The following is a 24879-nucleotide window of genomic DNA, read 5'->3' on the forward strand; positions in this document are numbered from 1 at the left end:
CTGGCGCGGGTCCATGGCGTCCCCGAGGCATCGCCGCCCGCGTGCTCCTGCCCGGCCGCCCCACGCCGCCCTGGAGGGGCCCGAGGAGTCGGGAGGGAAAACGCCGCGCCCGCGCGCTGGGCCCAAGATGGCTCCGGTTCAGTTTCGCTTTCGTTTCCTCGGAAAGACTTCCCCTTCGGAAAGTTTGGCCAAAGAGGAGGGGTTTGGCGATTGCGAGCCGAGTCTCTCCCTTGCATCAGAGCTGCGGAAGGTGCTCCTGTTGCAGGAGGCGGCCACCGGCGCTGGGCCCCCGGCTCCCCTTCCGGGATGCACCCGAGAAGGGAAAACAGGCGCTAGGCGGGTCTCAGCGCCGGGACACGGGGGGGGGGGGGGGCTCGTCCTCCCTCTCCCCGGCCTGCGTGGCTGTGGCCGTGTGGCTCCAAAGCGCAGGTCTCCACAGAGAGGATGCCAGCCCGTAAAGAAACAGCAAGATATTGGTAACAGCAGCAGTGAACAACTTACAACCTACGTTCTAGAACCACCCACCAGGCAAGGGTTAAGCACCTTCCAAGTATTTTCTCCCTTCACCTTCACAACAGCTCTAGGAGTGGACAGTGTAGAAACTGGTTCCACTAAGGCCACGCTGCTGCTTGCTCCGGGTCTGACAGCGGAAAGCTTACTCTTCAGCGCTACTCGCTCAAGTTACACCATTACTTTTGAAAAGACAACTTTTGCTCTAGAGGGGAAATAACTAAATTTATTTCACGGTCAGGTTTATTATCTAACTGCCTGATTTTGTTCAAGATATCCAGGAAAAGATTATACAAATCAATTCCAGTGTTCGACAGCCCCTCCCCCTCACCTGTGAGAACGTCTTTCTCAGTGTTTCATCTTAATTTTCACCCCCACTGCTTATGAGATTACAAAGCAGTCTCTTCACAGTACCATCACCAGCTGACGCCCTTTCCCCTCTCCACGCCCTTTCCCCTCTCCACCGTCCATTCTAAGGGTCAGTCACCAAGTTCACGTTCTCTTGTAGGCTGTGCTGCTTCCTCTGCACTTTTGCACATTCTGTCCCTTGGCCTAGAATGTACTTCTTCCTCTGCTTCTGGTGAAGCAGTCTTTCAAAATCTGCTTCAAATATTGCCTCTTAGGGAGGCCTTCCCTCACAGCAGATGCCATCTGTTGTTCCTTATTCTGTGCCTCTGGTAACACGGCACTTACCCTAAGAGAGCACGTGCAGCCCAATATGCCGCATTCAGTCATTTAACAAAACTCTACCAAGCACCTAATTATGTGCCAGATACTGTGTTGCACACTGAGGATACTATACAAATAAGGGCTCCATTCTTCAGCTGTCAGTCTGGATGCCTCAACAATCACCATAATATTGTGTATTACTTGTATTACTTGTCTTTAGAGTTGTCTTCTCCTCAGGGTCAGGGGGCATGTTTTTACACATCCATGTTTTTACACAACCTGTAGTTCCCCTGCACAGTGACCTTCAGAGGGTTGGTCAGTTGAATGAGTAACAGAGCACTCAGTAGGTAAAACAGAAAAACAGCGGAAAGGGAACTTCACAGGAAGAGATAAAAAATATCAAACATGTGAAAAGGTTCTCAACCACATTACATCGGAGAAATGCACAGTGAAGCCACAGTGAGTTACTGTCCATTCACCAGACAGACAACATTAACCATCTGTCAGACCAGATGGAAGCAAGGACGCAGAGCACCTCTCAATCATGGCAGGAAACCTGTTTGCCATTATCTAGGACAGAAATGACCATACATGTCCCAAGAAGTACATTATTTGTAATAGCTCAGAAACTGGAAACAACTCAAATGTCCATCAAAAGTAAAATGGATCAATAAACAGTGACATATGCCTATGATGGAATCCTATACAGCAACAAAAATGAAGGGTCCATAACCACAGATAGCAAAGTGGGTAATTACTTGAACATGATATTGAACGAGCAAAGCCACACACATACTATATGGTCCCATGTACATAAAGTCCCATGCCAGATAAAACTGAACTATAGTATACTCCACAGAAAAGACGGGATGGTGGTTAGTTATCCCTAGGGAGGAAGAAGGGAGTTTTAACTGGGAAAGAATATTCTGGGTGCTGGTGAGGTTCTAGTTCTTGAACTGGGTAGTGGCTACATATATATGTTTGCTTTCCAACAATTCAATGTTATACATGTATGCTCACATTTCTGTATAAATATACCATATTTCACAATTTTAAAAGGTTAAAACAAACAAGAACCACAACAAACTCTTCCGGCTACAATTCCAGGCCATTTCCCAAATTCTTTGCTGCATGTAACAAGGGTTATGTCTTACCTCTGTTTTCTTGTCTTCAGGCTCAACAGTCTGAAAGCCTTTAACCCTTCTTCAGAAATGATCCAGAAAAGCTTTCATTACAACCACCATGCAGGAGAGGCTGCTGGGTTGCTCCCCAATCTCAGTTAATCTAACATAGGATGCGCAGGGAAGCGGTGACCTTTCGTAAACAGAGGGTCAGTTTATGCCTTGAAAGAAGAACTGCTATTGTCATTTAATCTTAGCAGCTCAAGTAACTGCAGACAGTCGTATTCATAAACGTTTCATCTCTTCCCCCTCAGTAATTGTGTTAACTACCCCCTGGTTGTGAGGTGGCGACATATTTTGTGCTGTTCTATTGTAGGGAATTGATGAATTGGAGCTCTTTAAAAAATTAACTAAGGCCCGGTGCGGTGGCTCAAGCCAGCCTCCCAAAGGTTCAAGACCAGCCTGGGCAACATGGTAAGACCTCGTCTCTACGATAAATCAAAAAATTAGCCAGGCGTGGTAGTATGCACCTGTAGTTCCGGCTACTTGGAAAGCTGAGGCAGAAGGATCGCCTGAGCCCAGCAGGTCATCGCTGGGGTTGCTGTGAGCATGCCACTGCACTCTAGCCAGGGCAACTGAGTGAGATTCTGACTAAAAAAAAAAATTTAACTAAAAGTAATAGGTTCATTGCAGAAAATACAGACAAGGAAACACAGTAAAAATCACCCATTGTCAATCAATTGCTGCCTACCCTTCCCATGTTTTCCCTGTGCATAAACACACCACTACCACACAGGTGCTAGTCCTCTCCTGAGGCAGGAGCTCTTCCTCTAAAGAATGGCTCACCTCCCCAAGGGCCTGTGAGTGCCTCTTGCTGGGCTGTGAAGTGACCATGCATTTGTACATACCACCTAGGACTACTTATTAATAGCTACCTAATGATTAAGAGTTACAGTCTGTGGGCATGGTGGTTCATGCCTGTAATCCCAGCACTTTGGGAGGCCGAAGTTGAGCCAGGTCAAGCACTCCTTCTTGAGCTCAGGAGTTCTAGACCAGCCTGGGAAACATAGCAAGGCCTCACATCTATAATAAAAAAAAATTTTTAAATTAGCCTGACATGGTGGCATGTGCCTGTAGGCCCAGCTACTCAAGAAGCTGAGGTGGAAGGGATCGCTTGAGCCCAGGAGGTCGAGGCTGTTGTGAGCTGTGGTCATCATGATTATGATACTGCACTCCAGCCTACACAACAGAGTGAGACTCTGACTCAAAAAAAAAAAAGAGTTACTGTCTACAGTAAAGTATTCATAAAAAAGAGTTTTCTGGGCCCCTCAGTATTCCCAGAAGCCTGGCTTCCACACAACACTGCCAAGCTCGACTCCAGAGGTGCCTTCGGGGGCTGGACCTCCCAGTTACATGAAGGACATGTGATGACCAGGGCTACTGAGTTGGTTTTATAGTCCAATCCCTGCTATTCTTATTTTTAACTATAAATGTTAGTCTGGCTTTGTAACTTAATTTCCTTTGTTGTGGCGCTTCCATTTAACCTTACTGCATGGAGGGATGCATATTTCCCACAAGTCTTTTAGTCTATAATTTCCTATAACCAGACTTTACTACACATATGGGCTGCATCCAGTTGGAACATCTATCTCCCTACTGTAAAGCAGACACCTCAAATGCCAATATTTGCTCATAGAGTGATACTGCAACAGAAATGCCTGGGAACGTATGCTACTTAAACAACACGTAACATATTATCAAAGAAATAAGTTACTGAGTTATTTTTAAGTACCAGGACATTGTTTTTAGAACAGAATATGCACATAAACAGACGCATGTTCTTATCCTAACTCTTAGAAAATACATAAGCAATTCACAGAGTTGCTAGGTACAAATTTATTGCCCTCCTTTTGCTGTTGTTTCTCTTCTGTTTTTAACATTTGATTTTTTTTATTCCACTAAAGCAGCTACTACCCTCTCAGCATTAATTTCCAAAATCCATGGTGTCCTTCCACAATAACCCCACTTGCTTTGACACCTGCAAGGCTTTTGGTAGAGAAGAGTGAGTTGCCCCTGGCTGAGTATGGCTCTGCAGAGGTTTATATGCTGATGTAATAATAGTCTATTGTTAATGACCAGAACTGAATTTTAAAGTTACAAGAAAGCAAGAAATGCTTCAGGTACCCTCCAGAAGAGGTCTCTAAGAGCAGTTAAGTGTTTGCATCCAATCCAGTAAGTTATCCAATAAGAAAGAAAAAGTGGTATTTATGATCTAGATGTGCCAGCATTGTCTAAGTATAACCATTTAATAAAGCTACATTAGCAATAATGTCAAAATGGTCTACTAATAATGGCTAATAAGCCTTTGTGGAATATTCTGCATGTACAGATAACTAGTAAATATACATCTAGTCTCATAACCACCCCCCAAGGTGACCCTGTACAACTTGTGGTTCTATGAATTCAGTCCTGACACTCTTCAACGCCTCTCCTATGCTAGATGGTTCTCATGCTCTGCGCTCGACTCATTTCTGGCCAGCACAGAGGCTCAGTTATTGGCGTACATTTGGATTCTACTGAATTGGAGCCCAAAGGGGGAATCTTCCATTCTCTTTTCCCCCAAGATCTATCCTGTGAGTGGCTGGGCTCAGTCCCAGCTTCCTGCAAGGGCAATGCCCCATCTCCAAGGCTTGTAGAAAGCAGAGGCAACAAGTGCAGTCCTTTCCCAGGCAGGCTCAGAGGCAGCCTCTACCCAAAACTGCAATGCTTCCAGGGGAAGCAGGTGGATTTCACTAATGGTCAGTTTGTAGAAAGCCAACTTGCCAAATGGTCAATGCCCTGAATAACTAACTTACAAAACAACCAATATGCTCAATTTACTTTTCTCTTAAAGCTCCCTAGTCTTAATTGACCAGTTTGTATTCCATCTTCTTAACAGAATTTAGAGGAAGTGTGCTCTGCTGTCTCCCTGCTGCTGGAGGGAGCTGGAGCTGGAGACTGAGGAGGAAAATGGGGGAGCGAGGGAGCAAGAGAGAGGGGCTTTGTAGAACTGACTTTCAGTGGGCTGATTTTCTTGGAATTGACAGAGAGCCATTTCCGGGTGTCTACAGTCTTTCTTCTTTCTGAAGGAAATTAAGAAGGTTGTGCCATTTCTAACTTATCTTTAAAAGCATTTCCTTCAGTACTGACAAGTTCAAAAAAATCTCCATCTACACACACAGAGAGAAGGCCATGAGAAGACAGGCTAGAATGATTTGAAGATGCTGGCCGTGAAGACTAGAGTGATGTGGCCACAAGACAAGCCACGCAGGCAGCCGCCAGAAGCTGGGAGAGCAAGGAATGGGTTCTTCCCTAGAGCCTGCAGAGGGAGCGCAGTCCTGCCGACATGGCCCAGTGATACTGACTGCAGGTTTCTGGCCTTTAGAACTGTGGGAGAATAAAGTTCTATTGTTTTAAGTCACCCAGTTTGTAGCAAATTATCACAGCAAACTCATACAGCATCCTTGCGGGCAGTGCAAACTAGGAGCTCCAAGTTCAGGACTCCCAGGGACCTCGCTCGGCCAGCCAGGGCTTTCAAGGCCAAAGCCTAAAGCAGACTGGCTGCCACAGACATATGTGCACACAGCCACAATGTTCACTTTTTGGTTGAGCCAAACAGCCTTCTTATTGCCATCCAGCAGAATTAGACCTTTTTGTTTTATCTGATTTTATTTTTTTTTAGGAAGGCTCATTTACACTCACACACACACACACACACACACACACACACACACACACATTTTAAGTTGGGGTCTCACTCTGTTGTCCAGGCTGGAGTACAGTGGCACAATCATGGCTCATGGCAGCTTCCATGTCCCGGGCTCAAGTGATCCTTCCACCTCAGCCTCCTGAGTAGCTGGGACTACAGGTGCATCCCACCAAGCCTGGCTAATTTTTTATTTTTTTGAGTTGGAGTTTCACTCTGTCGCCCAGGGTGTAGTGCAGTGGGACACTCACGGTCACTCCAGAGTCGACCTGCTGGGCTCCGGCAATCCTTCTGCCTCAGCCTTCCAAGTAGCCGGAACTACAGGCACGTGCTACCAGGTCTGGCTAATTTTTGATTTATTGAAGAGACAAGGTGTCACCAAGTTGTCAGGGCTGATCTCGAACCTGCGGGCTCAGGCAATCCACTAGCCTTGGCCTCCCAAAATGCTGGGATTTCAGGCTGAGCCACCGAGCCAGGCTTTTTTTTTTTGAGTTGGAGTCTCACTCCGTCACACACTGAAATAGTTTCCTTGTTTAGGAAATGAGGGGGAAGGGCAGGGGTAGCAGTGAGGGGGGATATTTTTTTAATATAACAAAGGTTATCATAAATCAAGGACCAATATTGTATTTAGAATAGAACAGTTAAGGGCTGGGCATGGTAGCTCACACCTGTAAGGGAGGCCGAGGTGTGAGGATTGCTTGAGCCCAGGAATTTGAGACCAGCCTGAGCAACATGGCAAGACCCTGTCTCTACAAAAAAATAAAAATAAAAAATTAGCCAGGTGTGGTGGTATGTTCATGAAGTCCTAGCTATTAAGGAGACTGAGATGGAAGGATAGCCCGAGCCTAGACGGTCAAGGTTGCAGTGAGTTGCAATTGTGCCACTGTACTCAGCCTGGGCAGCACAGTGAGACCCTGACTCAAAAAATAGTAATAATAATAATAAATAAAATAATAGAACAGTTAGACATTACTACTAAAATGAAAAATAAAAAATGCTACCATTATCACGCAGTTTTTCACATCTCAATATTTCTGACATTGCAATATGAATTGCAAAACAAGTGTTCATATAACATAGTGCCTCAAACCTGTCCTCAATTTAATAGCATGTTCTTATGCTCAATGGTCTTAGGATCAAAGAAATATGGTATTTAACATACATATTAAATGTTTTCCACAAATTGGAGATTCTTACATATTCTATAATACAAAACAGAAATCAGAGCTAAATTATTAAAAAGGAAAGAAAAACATTATTTGCAGACATGCCATCATATTCCCAGCTGATCCAAGAGAGATTAATGGAAAAACACTTAGAACCAACACCAGTCAAGGAAATGGCTGCTATGAGAGAAATATACAAAACACAATAGATTCCCTCTATGTAGGATACAACAGGATACTCGTTTTATTTTTTGTTTTATTTTGTTTTTTGAGTCGGAATTTCACTCTGTCAACCAGGTTGGAGTGCATTGGCACGCTCATGGCTACCTCAGTCTCGACCCACTGAGCTGAGGTGATCCTTCCGCCTCAGCCTTCCCAAGTAGCTGGAACTACAGGCATGCGCCACCATGCCTGGCTCTTTTTTTACTGTAGAGATGGGGTCTTGCCATGTTGCCCAGGCTGGTCTCAAACCCATGGGCTCAGGCAATCCTCTTGCCTCAGCCTCCCAAAATGCTGGGATTATAGGTGTGAGCCAATGTGCCTGGCTAACAGTATATTCTTAATAGCAAATAAAACATTAACAAAAGATCTAGGAATAATCCTGAGAAATGTGAAGAGCTTACATGTGGAAATGACAAAACTCTGTTGAGGAATATATATCTTAAGTGAAGGCTATACCAGTCCTGAACGTGAGGGATGAATAGTTTATGAATGTTAATTAATGCCAAATTAAATACCAGGTTATTGCAAATTCTGTGAGGTTGGGGCAGTAAGGAGTGAATACCTGACAAAATGATTAATCTGAAGTTCAAGTGCAAGAACAAACATGCGAGAATGGCCAACTTTTTTTTTTTTGAGTTGGAGTCTCACTCTGTTGCCCAGGTTGGAGTGCAGTGACACACTCACGGCCACGCCAGCGGCAACCTGCTGGGCTCTGGCGATCCTTCCACCTCAGTCTTCCAAGTAGCCAGAACTATAGGCGCGAGCTATCATGCCTGGCTAATTTTTTAATTTACTGTAGAGACAAGGTCTCACCAAGTTGCTGGGGCTGGTCTCAAACACTTCTCCCAAAGTGCTGGGATTACAGGCTGAGCCACTGAGACCAGCCCAAAATATTTTTTAAAAGAAGACAGCTACGTTAATTAAATCAAGGCAGGACTGGTATAAACAAGAGTAGAGCTACTAACAGAAAAGCAGCACATTCCCCCAAACAGACTCAGTGTGTGCAGAAATGCACACGTGATAAGGAGTCAAAAGCAGTAGCAAGGAAGGAGGGATTATTCAACAGATGGAGCTGGGCCAATTGGTGGGCTAATTAGAAAAAAAAATTTGTCTTGCTTTATATTAATAAACCATAACAAATTGCAAATGTATTAAAAGATTAAATGTAAAAAAAAAAAAGCTTTAAGTAAAAACACTACAAAACAGTCCAGGTGTAGTGGCTCATGTCTGTAATCCCAGCATTTTGGAAGGCTGAGGTGGGAGTACTGCTTGCGCTAGGAGTTTGAGACAGCCTAGGCAACATAGTGAGACTCCATCTTTTTTTTTTTACAGCAGGATTTATTAAGTGGACAGAAAAGCTCCCTCAGTGGGAGGGGACCTGAGTGGGTTGCCCAAGACTCCAACTTTACAAAAATTAGAAAAATTAGCCATGCACAATGGCATGTCTCAGCTACTCAGGAGGCTGAGGTGGGAGGATCACTTGAGCCCAAGGAATTTAAGGTTACAGTGAGCTATGATCACACCCTCCAGCCTGGGCATCAGAGAGACACCCTATCTCTAAAACACATACACACACACACACACACACACACACACACACACACACACACACACACAGTCAGTGTATAACTTGATCAGTTTCACAGCAATGGACAAGATCACAAAGGAGAATACCAATAACTGTTCATTGCTGATAAAAGTGGCATGATATTTGAAAGTGTTCATAATAGAGTTTTAAAAATATAAATCAATAAACACATGAAAACACATAGGAATCAGTCACATATGCAGGACAGAGTTAACATGTACATATGTATGTATTAAGCTCAGACACCTGGGTAAGATGGTCTGCACATATGCAACAGATGGGAAAGTACTGAGGTTTCGTTTAATCCTCACAGTCACTTTATGTGAGAGGTACATTATTGTTGTCCCCATGTTACAGAAGAGGAAACTGAGGCAGAACAAAGTCTGAAGTTCCCAAGGTTACACAGCTGGTAACTGGCAGAGGAGGACCAGACGCAAGCACTTTGGCTCCTGAGTGTGTGCTCGCAGGCATCACACAGCTGCCACCACTACAACTGCAGTCAATAAACAGGGAGTTCACCAAAAAGGAAGTGCAAATGCCTGTCAAACACTTGGGAAAATTGTCAATCACTCTAATAAAGACATGAAAATGTAATGCGATTTACGGTTTCATTCATAAAATTAGCAATTAAAAATGAGATTACTTAGTGCTAGTTGGGCATTCCACAGCTACCTTCATGATCTAATCTTGGATTCTAGGTATTCACCCTGGCCCCCTCCAAAACGTTCTCACATCTGACTAGGTCACTGCCTCCTCCTTTCTTTAAGCTCTTCCCAAGCTACCCATTACTTTTAGGATAAAGGTCCAAGTCCCTAATAAGGTCTCCGGTACACCCCCACCCCAGGCCTGGCCCACACTCACCAGACTTCACAAAAAGCACTTTCCATCCTGTCTGCCAGGCAGCCACACAGTAGTCTTGCAGTCTTGAAAAACCCAAATCGCCCGGGCACGATGGCTCAAGCCTGTAATCCCCAGCAATTTTGGAGGCCGAGGTGAGAGGACTGCCTGAACCCACAGGTTCAAGCACAGCCTGGGGAACTTGGCAAGACCTCATTTCTACAATAAAAACCAAAAATTAGCTGAGCATGGTAGCGCGCACCTGTAGTTCCGGCTACTTGGAAGACTGAGGCGGAAGGATCGCCTGAGCCCAGTAGGTCGACACTGGGGTGGCCGTGAGTATGCCACTGTACTTCAGCCTGGGTGACAGAGTAAGACTCCAGCTCAAAAAAAGAAAAAAGAAAAAGCCAAATCACACACTGTTTTCTCCTCCAGTACATATAAACTGTGAAGTACCCATAATCCTAGGTGGATATCTTCATAACCTCATCACTATACATTTGATTAATCATGTCTGTCTCGCCTGAACAATAACAGTCTTCTGCTCCCACGACTCAAGAGAGTGCCTTGGTTACAGAAGGTGCTCAACAAATATTTGTTAAATGAATATACATAAATTATCAAATGAAAGGAGACGAGGCAGAAAAGAAAAAAACGAGGAAAAGAGGAGAATCAGGCACTCATACTGGTGACAAAACTAAACTGATAGGTTCAACTTTTTTACAGCAATTGGACAATGTGTGTCAAAAGCCTTAAATTATGTTCATAACTTCTGTTAATAATCAACAATCATTATTATTAAGAATGAAGCCATTTTGGGCAACCCCCTCAGGTCCCCTCCTACTGTGGGAGCTTTTCTGTCCTCTCAATAAATCCTGCTTTCTAGAAGGAAAAAAAAAGAATGTAGCCATTTCATGACATAATTAGCAATGTAATCAATAATGCAACTCATAAAAATGAACCTTGAGGAAGAGAATTTGAAATTTAGCATGAACACACATGTTCACTATAGCATTACTTATAATAGCAAAACACTGAACACACTGTTAATGTCCAAAACTGGAGACACAGTTAAGTAGAGTCTGGTACAGTCATAAAACTATATACTACATTAAAGTGATAGTCACAAAGAACTAATGCCATGGGAGATGTTAATTTCAAAATAAGTGGAAAGAATATAAAATTATAAACAGCAAGCAACTGTAGCTTGAAAAACAAGTACACAGCGGACAGTACTGGCCACCTATCTTGGAAGCTGCCTTCTTCCTGAGAGCCCTGATGCTGTCCACTTTCCTCCGAGAAGGTCAGGCCCCCTCTTCAGACAAGGAGAAGGTTCTTGATTAGTCTAGTCTAACCCAGTTTATGGGATTCCACTCCTCTTGCCAATGATACATGTGATACATGGCCAAATGTGGCCAGCAAACCACTAAAAGTCTGCCAGGGACTTTGGAAACAAGAGCTCCTTGCTGTGAGTATGTAAGTGATGTCCTGAGGATGGCAAAGTACAGGGCTGGAACACTGCTAACTTGCTGAATCAAGCAACACAGGAGCTGCCCTACCTGTGGGTAACCAACACAGCGCTGAGTTGGAGTCTCACTCTGTCGCCCAGACTGGAGTGTAGTGGCACACTCCCAGCCACCGCAGCCTCAACCTACTGGGCTCCGGCGATCTTTCCGCCTCAGCCTTCCAAGTAGCTGGAACTAAAGGCGTGCGTTACCATACCCAGCTAGTTTTTTTGATTTATTGTAGAGATGAGGTCTCGCCAATTTGTCCAGGTGGGTCTTGAACCCGCAGGCTCAGGCCATTCACTCACCTTGGCCTCCCAAAGCGCAGGATTACAGGCTGAGCCACTGAGCCTGGCGATTTTACTCATTTTCTAACAGCATTATACAATTTTCAAGTTTTTAAAAAAAAATAATAAAGCATGTATCATCCTCAAAATAAGAAATAAAAGTTAATAAGCTGGGTGCAGTGGTTCATGCCTATAATCCCTAGCACTTTTGGAGGCTGATGTGAGAGGACTGTCTGAGCCCACGGGTTTGAGACCCGCCTGGACAACTTGGTGAGATCTCATCTCTACAATAAATAAAAAAAATTAGCCGGATTGGTGGCACACACCTGTAGTTCTGGTGACTTGGAAGGCTGAGGCGGAAGGATCGCCGGAGCTGAGCATGTCACTGCACTCCAGCCTGGGAGATGGAGTAAGACTCCAACTCAAACAAACAAACAAACAAACAAAAACTCAATACTCCTGAACTATACACTTAAAGATGGCTTAAGATGGTACATTTTACGTTGTGTTTTTTACAATAAAAAAAAAAACCAGGAAAAAAAGGAATGTTTATAGAGCTTTATTCTCTTTTTTTTGAGTTGGAGTCTCACTCTGTTGCCCAGGCTGGAGTGCAGTGGCATACTCACGGCCACCCCAGCCTCAACCTATTGGGCTCAGGCGATCCTTCCGCCTCAGCCTTCCAAGTAGCTGGAACTACAGACGCACACTACATCTGGCTACTTTTTAAAATTTATTGTAGAGATGAGGTCTTGCCAAGTTGCCCAGGCTGGTCTCAAACCCATGGGCTCAGGTAATCTTCTCACCTTGGCCTCCCAAAGTGCTGGGTTATAGGCATGAGCCATGGTGCCCGGCCTTAAAGCTTTATTCTTTTCTTTCTTTCTTTTTTTTAAGTAGGATTTATTGAGAGGACAGAAAAGCTCCCACAGTGGGAGGTGACCCGAAAGGGTTGCCCAGAACTTTACTCTTAACAAGCCCAAACTGGACCAATCCACATGTCCATCAAGTGATGAGTAGAACAACTTGAAATATATTCACACAGTGGATACTGACACATGCAACATGGTTGAACCTCACTGAAGGAAGCCACACACAAACGCACATATTGTATCATTCCATTGATAGAACAGGCAAAACTAATCTATGGTGATAGACATTGGGACAATATTGGCTTTGGGGGGTTGTGGTGACTAGATAGGGGAACAGGGGAACTTTCTCAGGTCATGGAACTGTTTTATTTCTTGATCTGGATGATAATTAAACAGGCATATATTTTTGTCAAAATACATTAAAAGGTACACATAAAACCTGTGCATATAGGTACACATAGTTACATCTCGATAAAAAGAGTTAAGGAAGTGGTGAGGAAGGGGAACCGGAAGAGGCTTCACTCATTATTTTGGCTGAGAAACTGTTTGCCAGCCCCAGTGTGTCTTTCAGCCAGACAGCCACATATAAATATCTTTTTATGCAGCAAATTTTGGAAATGCTAAGAACACTAAAATTATGAGAATTATACATACATTTGAATCTCAGTTTTGTGAAGCAAGCTTTACTATTCTGATCAATTATTTAAAAAGGAAAAATATGTAAGCGTGGTAATACAAACATCTGTAAAACAAAACATGTCTAATTAAAGCTGATTTTATTTAAAATATTACACTATATTTTCATCAAATATCTTGTTAAAATCTGAATACAACTGAATATATGCTTTTTAAAACTATACGTAAAAATGCAAACCATAAATAACTAGGATACAGAATGAGGAAAAAACATTTTTATGCTTACAAGCAAAAGAATAAACCAAAAAAGGATAAATTTTGTCTACAAAATAATGAAAAATAGTTCTGTATGTTTAGCGATAAAGCCAAAATTAGACAGCAAGCAGTAAACTGAATATTCATAGCAAATGCAGTTTTTTTTTCAATGAGCACATATGTTTTTTAGAGCATTTGCATAATTTATTTAAAATGACTTAAGCACAATAAATGAATAGGCAAAATACTGAGAACTTTAAGAAGTGGAAATAAAAATGTCTAACAAGTATATGTAAAAAGAGCTCAAACTTAATCATAATTAAAAACCGCAATGAAACACCATTTCCAATTTAGCGAAGATTTTCCTTTTTTAGTTAAAAGCCCAGTTCGGAAAGGATGGTGGGGTAGGGGAGTGCCCAGGTGCTGTGGGTGGCAGTGGAGACTGGGCACACTTTGCGGGAAGCACATCAGGAGCAGGCACTCAGAACAGAGAGCTGCAGCTGGGCTGGAAACAGCCTCAAAGAGGGGCGTGGGGTCAGTGTGGGGATAAGAGTAACTCCTGTCACCTCAAATCTCTGTTTGTATGAGAACTACTTTTTTGTTGCTAAAAGAAAGAAGGGGCATTTTTTCCCTTTGGTGCTTTGGGGGTGGGAGTGACTTTGGTAGGGTTCCCAGGAGATAAGGAATAACATGTAACCAGGAAGATGGATGTGCTTTATAGGGGCATAAGGATATGGGATTGGGTCCTCCCTGGGAGAGGGCTGAGGAAAGATGCTTGGAGTAGCCCCTGTACCGAAGAAGGGAATGGGCTCTGGGCCACTGGGTCTCCATCCAGCTCTGCCACATGGCCTGAGGCAGAGCATGGCTGCATCTGGGTGAGAACCAAACGAGGACGACGGGCAGCCTATGTCATAGTCACCAGCCTGGACTGCAAAAGCCCAAGGGAAGGTCAGGGAGGAGAGCTTTCAGGTTGCTGGTGGCTCTCCCGCTGGAGGGGGACACAGACTGGTTTGATGGAAGTCTTGATTCTCTTAAACTTTTTTAGTGGAGATCATATTTTTGTAGGCTTTCTTGAACGTTCTGTTATTTAAAAAGAAAAACATTTTAAAGTTCACAACCCTTGGTTCTGGAGCTCCAGTCCAAAAATGAACTGTTACTTACAAAGGGCTTTGAACAGTGCCTGGCACGTTTTAAATGCTCAAGTAAATGTTTTAAAAGTAAATACTTTAAGGATAAAGCCTCAAATTATGGAGAAACCCTTAATACATAGCCTATCAAAGTTCAGAAAGGTTTGAAGGTAGTGAAATATCCCACAGGGTAGAATTTGCAGCAGGTTCACACATGAGAAAGAGCTTCTGCCTTCCCGTGATGACCCACAGTACCTTTCCAGTGAGAACTGTATCTATTACGCAGATTGGAATTCTCATTGACATGATGCCAGCATTTTTTTACTGTGGGCAGATTTTCATTTGCTCCTTTAATAGCATTTATTGAGCACATACTATGTGCCAGGCACTATCCTACACATAGGGCAGTTTTGCTTTCCTCTGATAACAGAGCAAATTTCCTTTCCTTAAGACAGACATTGAATAAACAAATAAATATACAATGTCAGTTGGTTATAAGCATTATGAAGAAAAATAACGCTGGCTAAGGGTGGGAGGTAAAGGCTACAGATTCAAAGGACTCTCAGTCAGGTGGAGAACTGACCAGTAAACAGACAATCATCACACAGAAATAAAATCAACAAGTGGGGTGTACTCAGATGTGAGCAGAGAGAAGGGTTGCCCACTCATTGAGGGAGGTGTCAAGGAAGGCTTCTGGGAGGAGAAGCATGGCCTGAATCTAAAAAGGTCAGCCAGTGAAGCAGTGGGGAAGGACAGTCTCACAGTGGCTGCAAAGCTACAGAACAGAGAGAGAGCACATGATAGGGGCCACCATGGAATACAAACAAAACCACCTGGATCCATTCCAGTTGGAAGGCTCTGGAAGAGCCTCAAAGAAGTGAACTATGAGCACACATGCAAGCACATGCATGTGCACGCACATACCTGAAGTAGTCACCTGCTGTTTCTGCCTGCTTAGTCCCTCAGCACCTCCCCATCCCATGTGGCTAAGGAGGGGCATCCCAGGAGATGGCCTGAGATGCAGGCCTGTCCCATCATGGCACCCCTATACCCTTGTCCAGAGATTAGTTCATAATGCCAAGAGAGCCATATGGTCACAGGCTTGGGCCTGCTGATAGTTAGTTTTTTCAGTATGTGTAGAGAAAGCAGCAGAAGACAATGAGGGTAATAAGAAAAAGGAGCAGAGAAAGGGCCAAGAAAGCCCTCATGACATCATTTCAGCCCCAGGATCCAGTCATGCCTGAAGCTCGCCTTTGGACTTTCTAGTTACACGATCAAAAGGAAGAAAAACCCTTTTGTAGCTTAAGTTAGTTTACATTGGGTTTTTTGCCATATACAACTAGATTAATATACCCTCTTTTGGGGGAAGAGTTTCAGAGTGAGAGAGAGAGAGAGTGAGAGAGAGAGAGAGGGAAGGGGGGTAGCACAGAGGGAAAGAGAGGATGGAAGTCAGGATCACTCCCACTCCCATTAAGTCTGATTTTTAAAAAAAGGTGAAATAGGTGGTTTCAAGACATTTGGGAGAGAACAGAAACAGCAACTAGAGCTCCTTGGGGAGGAACTCAGGGTATGTGAAAGTCACAGTCTATATGAATGGGTTATATAAGCCTTGTATATTCCATACAGTCCTAAGTCATCTTTAGACAGGGAAGTAACACAGAATAGCTGATCAAAACCACCAGGAATATCATCCGTTTCAAACTAGTTGACTGTTTTTATTACTAATACACATCAGTCACAGAACTTTTCCAAATATTTTTGAGACAAACTTAATATTTTTGACTCTTTATCTCTGATGCCAAACAACCATCCAGTACTTTCTAGAAAACTCAAGCAGTTGTACCCATTAAGGTCCAAGTCTAACAGATGTTACAGCAAAACAAATTGCTAGATCTCCAGAGATCACTACAGAAGCCTAAAAGCTCAGATTCCGTTGCACATATATATGAAAACTCTAATCAGTTGGTCACAGATAATACCAGCCTTGGTCTGAAACAGAGCTTCAAATCTTTAAATCCATGAATCAGAAAGATGCTCATCTTACAGTGTGTTATAGTATAAAAATAGCCTAAGGAGCCTTTGTAGTAAGCACTGGGCCTCCTTCTGGCAGAAAATAACAATGCCTCAGTATTTGTTCTTTTTTCACTAGCATTTAACCAAATACCTACTATGTGCCCACGATTCCAGCACTGTGTGTGCCTGCGAGCCTTTCCTTTTCCTCTTGGTGAAAAGGCCAGATTTTGGTTCACATCTGGATAATGCTGGGTAAAATGTAAAATAAAAGATAACGTATCACTTGGACAAATAGAGATGTTATTCTTGCAGCAAATGCTGGCCCTCTAAATTCTGCTTATGCCTCTCTTCCTGTACTACACAAAGTTTACATTGTCAGGACACTAGTCACTGAGAAAGAACAAGACCCGAACCACATAGCCTGATGACCTGGTTTCCAGTTCCAACTTTGCCATTAACTAGTGCCGGGGCCTTGGCCAAGATTTGCCCTCTGCATCTGTAAAATGGGGATAATACTCATCGCACTAGGTTGCTGGAGGGATTAAATAAATTAGTGTATGTAAAGTGCTTGACACTGTGTCAGACACATAGCAAGTGCTCAATAAAGAGAAGCCATAATTAATAAAGTAAGATCTTAACTGCTTTCCAGTTTTAGAATTTTATGAGGTCTACAGTAGAGAGATTATGAATTTTGAGATCCAGCCTGCTTATCATACGTGGCAGAATAGCAAACATCCAAAATAGCAAAAAGATCCCCTACTTCTCAAGCATCTCAAATTTTCAGCAAAGGAGCAAGTTCAAGTGTCTGGGTCCTGGGCCCTCACTAATAACAGCTAGACATTTCAAATTCTGAAAACCCTGGAAGGTAGCTATAATGATCCTCATTTTGCAGATAAGCACAAGTAGGAGTAGAGAGGTGAAATAACTCAATGTCAAACAGCTGCAAAGTGGCAGACGGTGATTCCAAAGTTCACGCCCCTTTCCAGTCTGTTTCCCTGCCTCCCACATGGCAAGCATTCAACTGTTTGTAAATAATGAAATAATGAGCAAGATATTTCAGGATCTTTAAAAGGACGGGAACATGCCCTCTGTGGTAGAGAAAGAAGTTGGCATCATCACTCACTCTTGCCCACAGTTTGACGCTCCTGCCTTCTCAGCTCCCAATGACCCGCTCTAGCAATTCTGCCTCCCTCGCTAGCATCAAGCCACTGTGCAGGCCTCTGTGTGCACGTCTCCTTCCGTGGCAGCTTAGACTGCTTCTTCAGCGAACTGCGTGCTTGGATCTCCCCCAACACCCCTCCCACACACACACACATACACAGCATTCAAAATCCAATAACAGGTATCCCTTTTTGGAAGACAAGTTTCCCAAACTCTGACACCAACATCCGGGGAGGCTTACCCACTAGTGGGGGCCCCAAATCAAGCCAAACTGATGAAGGAAAGGGAGGTGACGCAACTGGGCCTCCTGAATCAGGCCAGACGGAGGTTGAGCGCGGTGGCCGTGACCCTGCAGTGGGCTCTCCACGGTGGCCGCCTACGCCTTCCCCGCGTGAGTCACGCCAGGCAGCGGATGTTATCACCGGGATCAGGCGCGGGTCCTATGCAGTTTGGGGGAGAAGGCGCCAGAAGGCGCGTCCCAGGACGAGTCCCAGGCGCCTCGCTCTCGAGTCATTCTCCGAGGCGACGGAGTCCGCGCGGCGAGAGGAAAACAAGGGCCTCTGGTACCCAGCTGTTGGGCCCCGGCCCGCGCCAGCGCCGGAGCATCCGTGCGCAGCCTCTGCCGCCCACACACCGGCGCACACACGCATACGAGCACATCAGCCCTGGGCGCCCGCCTCCAGGAAGGCCGCCGAGCACAGTCACTGTCCCCCACCAGCGCGTCCCCACCCGGCCCTGCGGCCACCCTCAGCGCCCCGTCGGGGCGCACCCGCGCTTCCCCTTTCAGCAGCGCCAGAGCCTGGAGAGGCCGCACGCGCCGGGAGATCCAGTCGCCGCAGGTGATCGCGGAGAAGGAGGAGGCCTCTTACCGGGTCCTGTAATTCCTCGGGACACAGCCGGACCCCAGGGGTTGCCACTGCCGCCGGGACCCTCCCCCCGCCCGCCCCCACCACGTAGCCCTCTCTACCTTCAGTCGGGAATCAATGGTCTGGTCGCAGATTGGTGACATCACTGGCGCGCCGGGTGTGGGAGGAAGCACCACGTGATTCCTTCCTCTTTTGTTTGCGCCCTGGGAAAGCCGGGTTTTGTTGCTAAGTCTTCCTTGTTGTTCTTGTTGTTTTGTTTTTAATGATCTGTTGATGCTGTTGTCGTGGGCAGGGTGGGGAGTAGGTACTTGGGTTTGGGATGCTACATTTTTGCTCATGGCCTTGATTAAATTCCTTCTCGGTCATCCATAATGTAATTGGGCCAGAAAGCCTGAGAAGATATATAGGTATTGTACTCTTTTTAAAAAAGTGACCCTCAAGTCCACAGAATTAGTTAATAATGCACTAGAACCAGTAGTCCTTAGATGGCCCGTTTACATTAAGTTAAACTAAGTCATTTTAAAAATAATATGAACATGTCCTTTAACTTGACACTCCGCCTGAGAACGAAAATTTTACCAAGTAACTTTAACTGTAAGTGGTCCCCATCTTCTACCAGTACCTCCCTCAGAAATAACCCACATCCTCAATTTGTATTACACAGCTATTACTTTGCTATACATTTTCACATTTGTATGCATTAATGAGCAATATAGTTTTTTTGTTTTTTGGGGGGGGTTTTGAGTTGGAGTCTCACTCTGTCGCCCAGACTGGAGTGCAGTGGCCGCTCCCAGCCACCGCAGGGCTGGGCTCCGGCGATCCTTCCGCCTCAGCCTTTCAAGTAGCCGGAATTACAGGCATGTGCTACCATGCCCGATTGATTTTTTTGATTTATTGTAGAGATGAGGTCTCGCTGCCCAGGCAGGTCTTGAACCCGCGAGCTTAGGCAATTCACTCACCTCAGCCTCCCAAAGGCGCAGGATTACAGGCTGAGCCACCGAGCCCGGCGAGCAATATGGTTTTATTTTTTCCTAGTTTTTTTGTGTATTTGAGACTTTCATCTAGTGTCCTGGGACTTTTTCCTTCACAAATACGTTATTATGATTCATCCTTGCTGAGTGAAGTTACATTTTGTTCATTTTCACTGCTACATAACAATCCATTATGGACCATAATTTATTTATCCATTCTCCAGTTGCCAAACATTTGTGCAGTTTCCAATAGTTCTGTTTTGAGCATTGCCTTCTGGTGCCCCTGTACAAAAATTTCTCTTGGATATATTTGCCAAGGAGTGGAATTGCTATGACTTCAGTGTGCCAGTATTCAAATTCATAGGATAGTGCCTAGTTTTTATCCAAGTATCTGTGCCAGTATACACTCCTACCAAAATCCATTATCTCTAACATCTCAGATTTCTTGATTTTAGCCAATGAAATGGGAGTTACATGGTGTTTCATCCTGGCCTTATTGGCATGTTCCTGAGGTTAAGCACCTCTTTTATATATTTATTGGCCATCTGTGTAGTTCTTCACTGAAATGTCAGTGTAGAGCATTTGAGGGATTTCAAGACTGAGCAAGGAAAAATGTATGAACAGGAGGTGGCAGTAGCATACACAAACTTTATTTCGGTGAGCTTTGACAAGTTTGCGGGTAGGGGAAGTCACTCACTGCATCAGAAGATCCAGAGATGGGGGAAGGGAGATTATTGAAAAGGGGAGGAAGGAAGGAAACTTCCAGAAGAGAGTGGACTTAGCATGTCTAGGTGATGTTGTTCAGCAGCCCATGGGAAGTCTCTGGGTCAGAAAATTCCCATGGGCAGGAGCAAGTTGGGGTCTTCACAGCCACAGGATTTATCTTATCTATAACTAGCAGATGTAGGGCCCAGTTTCATGATGTATACAAAGCAGGCAAGCAGCTCTTTGGGCAATGTTTAAAACACTTGGATGTATAAACATTTGAGTTTGGTGCTGACAGGCTTTTGAGCTAATCTCAGCCTTTTGTGAAGAAATAAACAATGTAGGGGCCCATATACAGAGGCCATCTTGGGTTCATTTATGTAAGTCAGTTCATGTCTTTTAGCCATTGTCTTAGTGGATTGTCAGAATTCTTTATAAACTTTGTACACAAATTCTTTGTCTGTTATATGTGTTGCAAATTTATTCTTCCATTTATGTCTTGTCTTTCACTTTCTGTTTTGATAAACAGATGTTAACTTAGAATTTATAGACATTTATCCTGTTTTTCTTTGTCCCCCACCCTAATATTCTCTTACTCTTTCTTCTAAAAATATTTAGTTTTGCTTTTGACATTGAAATCTTTATTCTATCTGGGATTTATTTTTGTGTATGGTGCAAGGTAAGAATCTAATTTTTTTTTTTTTTGCATACAAATAACCTTTCCCCTCAGCTTTGTTTGTTGACTAGCCCCACTTTTCCCATCTTTGTTACAAAGAGATTCCCCCCCAAAAAACAGAATTATTTTTTGAAGGACTGGCCTCTTGTAGTACAGGCTTCTCCTGCTAAGTAAGTGTTCTAAGAACCCATCAGCATCAGTGTACCAGCTAGCATTGTTGCGAGAGACTGCATTCAGCTCAGTGAATTTTTTTGGTGATTCTTTCAATGCTTCTGCCCATTTCATGATGGGTGATTGACAAGCACACCTGCCTACACTGCACTGAGTGTTCAGCAGTGTTTGACCAAAAGCAGCATGATCCCCATGTCCTACCCTCCCCATCCACCCAATCTTGCCCCAAGTGACTACTTTTTGTTTCTCGGGATGAAAAGTCCTCAAAGGGAAATGTGAAAGAGGTGAAACAAAAAATGGTAGGAGAACTAAAGGCATCCAAATTGACAAGTCTGAAAACTGTTTTGAGCAGTGAAAAAAATCTCAGTAGGTGTATTGCATCAAACAGAAAGTACTTTGAAGGTGACTGAAGTTTAAACATGAATTATACACATTTTTTGGTAAATAAATTCTGTGTTTTTTGGGGTCCCCCTCAGATATATCAACATTCCAGTTATGTATGGGTTTTCTTCTGAGCTGTCTATTCTATTCCACTGAAAAATTTGTCTACATTGGTATCAATACCACACAGTTTAATTACTATAGCTTTATAAAAAGTCTTGATATTCAGTAGTGAAAAATATTTTTATTTTTCATCTTCTTTTTTGGCTATTCTTGGTCTTTTGTTTATTCATATTTTTCCATATTTTAAAACAATCCTCTCAAGTTGCACATACACACAAAACAACTATAACAACACCTGCTGACATGGCATTGAATAATAAACATTAGGTAAATTTGAAGATAATTGACATTTTGTGATTCTGTCTTCCAATCCATGAACAAGGGATAACTCTTTTTTAAAATTAGATCTTCATCAATGTCTTTCATTTGGGTTTTTATTATTCTCTGTGTCCAGATCTAGCACATCTTTTGGGGGCTTATTCACAGATATTTAGTAATTATTGTAAGTGATGTTTTTTATAACTATGCTGTATAAGTATATTGTTTTATGCTACCATAGAAATACATTTGATTTTTGTATATTGATGTTGTATCCAGCCACTTTGTTAAATTTTTCTTTCTAATGTTTGTCTATTGATTCTTTTGGATTTTCTATGCAAACAACCATTATCTGAAAATAATGCCAATTTTCCCCTCTTCTATCCAGATCTTATTGCCTTTTATCTATCTCAAAGTCATACTAGTTTGGCGGAAAGGGCAGTACATTGTACCAATACAATGGTGATAGTGGAAATGGTGATAGTGGGCATTCTTGATTATCCTAATTTTTGAAAAGGCAATTTAGAATTATTTTTGTAGATTTCTTGGTGAAAAAATTTAGAATGATATTTTTGTAGGCTTTCTGTAAATCCCCTTTATCAAATTATTCCTAGTTCAGTGTAATTTTAAAATCTAGAATTGGATTGAATTTAATAAAAAATCTTCTACAGCTTATTTAGCTAATATAATTTTTCTCTCCCTTTAATAAATTAATATGATGAATGACTTGATAGTTTTCCTAATATTAAACTATTTGTTCTTACATTCCTAGGATAAAAACTTGATAATAAAGTATCAATTGTATATGCTATTGTACCCAGCTTACTTTCTATACAGAATGTTTACATTTGTATTTATGAAAAACATGGGTTTGTGATTTTCTTCTTTCATTCTGTGATCTGTTTGGGTTTCAGGGTTTATAGAATGATATAAATAATATTCCCTCTTTTTATGTTCTCTGGAAGAATTTTAATAAGATTGGAATGATTGTTCCCTTCAAGTTTCAGTGGATTTCATCCATAAAACTGTCTGGGTTGGATATTTTCCTTGTGGGAGGATTTTAAATTCCTGCTTTGATTTATTTAATAGTTATGGGATTATTCAGGTATTTTATTTCTCCTTGAGTCAGTTTAATAAGTAATAGGATTTTTTTCCATTTCATCTAAGGTTTTAAATTTATGGGCCTACATTATTATTGATAGTATTCTCTTCTTCTTAATCTCTAAGTAATATAATAAATGAAAATGGAAGAATAGCTACAAATAGAGCAGACTGTATTATTGTTCCTCAAATATTTGCTCCCTTTCTTGTAGAAGGACTATACATTTCCACTTATTGCTATGTGATTTGAAGTGCCACTTGTGGGAGGAGAATGCATACCCTCCTGGTTGTCAATAAGCTTGATCACAATGATGTCATATCTGAGCAGAAGCTATAAAATATATTATGTGGGTTTCACTAGCTTTCTTGTTCTTTTCTCTCTTCCATAAGAATGTCATGTCCTTGACTGGGGACCCCAGAATGAAGAAGACATGTGGAGGAGAGCCCAGCAGTCACAGTGGTCCTGCAGACAACATATACAGCAAGAAAGAAAGAAACACTGAGATTTGGGATTTGATTAGTTACCAAAACATTCCTTTTGTTCTTAGATAAGTCATTGCAGAGGTTTATTTTTATTTATTTTTTTTAGTGTTTTTTTTTTTTTAGATTAGAAAATATAGTTTGTTTTAAAAGTAAATTAGAGAGAGAGAGAAAGAGAGATTCACCTCCCAAGGTAGGGGAGGGGGCCAAAACCTTTTTTAGTGTTTTAAAGAACCAACTTCTGGCCTTGTTGATTCCTTGCTTTCTATTTCATTTTCTATCTCTGTTTCTGCTCTTATAATTCATTTTGTTCCTTCCACTTTCTTTGAGTTTATTCTGTTGTTTTTTTATTTCTATTTTTGAGCTGAACATTTTGAATGTGTGTTTTGTATTTCTTAAGTTGTGTATTTAGTGCATTAATTTTCAGTCATTTTTTTCTCTTTTATTAAAAAAACACCTAAGGCAATATATTTTCCTTGAAGCACTGCTTTTTGTATCCCACAAGTTTTGACAGAATGTTTTCATTATCATTCAGTTCTAAAATGTCATTTTAAATATGGTTTCTTCTTCCTGTTTATTTTATTTATTTATTTATTTTTAGTTGGAATCTCACTCTGTCGCCCAGACTGGAGTGCAGTGGCCTGCTCATGGCCACTGCAGCCTCAACCTGCTGGGCTCAGGTGACCCTTCAGCCTCAGCCTTCCAAGTAGTTAGAACCACAGGCACGCACCACCATGCCTGGCTAAATTTTTTCTTTTTATTTATTGTAGAGAGGAGGTCTTGACAAATTGCCTAGGCTGGTCTCAAACCCTTGGGCTCAGGTAATCCTCTTGCCTCTGCCTCCCAAAGTGCTCGTATAAGCCACTGCACCTATCCTGATTTCTTCTTTGACTCATTAGTTATTTTAAAAACATGTTCTTTAATTTCTAAATCTATGGAGAGCTTAACTTCTAACATATTTGCATTGAATCAGAGCATAATTTTTGTTACACTTCTTTTGAAATGTGTTGATATTTGCTTTATTGCCTAATTCATGAACTAACCTTGTAAATGAATAAGAGCTTGAGAAAAATGTGTATTCTCTCACTGTTGGGTGAAAAACTGATAAATAACCATTAGTGCAAGCTTGTTAATTTTATTGTTCAAATATCTAGTATCTTTGCTGATTTTTTTCTGCTTGAATTATCAGTCACAGAGAAAGACATGTTGAAAAATCTCCCATATAATGACAGGTTTGTCAACTTCCCCAGTTTTTATCAATTTATGCTCTCCTTATTTTAAACATATTTTATTAGATGCATATATGTTTAGAAGTACATCATTTTTCACGAGTTAAATTTTATGTCATGATGCAGTTATCCCTTTCTATACCTCTAATGCTGTTGTCTTAAAGTCTGTTTTGTCTAATCGGAACATAGCCAAACCAGCTTTCTTTTAGT

The 24879-nt window shown here is 42.4% G+C and overlaps 1 protein-coding gene across 1 annotated transcript in view; it reads right to left on the reverse strand.

The window, feature by feature from the left end:
• The window catches only part of ADAR (adenosine deaminase, RNA specific), a 46473-nt gene extending 27836 nt beyond the window's left edge, over window positions 1-18637 (reverse strand). Inside the window, exon 1 of the mRNA XM_021707797.1 lies at window positions 18578-18637. The gene's annotated coding sequence lies outside the window, so the exon portion shown is untranslated. The remainder of the gene's footprint in view (window positions 1-18577) is intronic.
• Window positions 18638-24879: the final 6242 nt, after the last annotated feature.

The sequence above is a fragment of the Carlito syrichta genome, unplaced genomic scaffold (genome assembly GCF_000164805.1).
Source record: "Carlito syrichta isolate Samal-C Ts95f unplaced genomic scaffold, Tarsius_syrichta-2.0.1 Scaffold126413, whole genome shotgun sequence".
NCBI classification, from domain to species: Eukaryota; Metazoa; Chordata; class Mammalia; order Primates; family Tarsiidae; genus Carlito; species Carlito syrichta.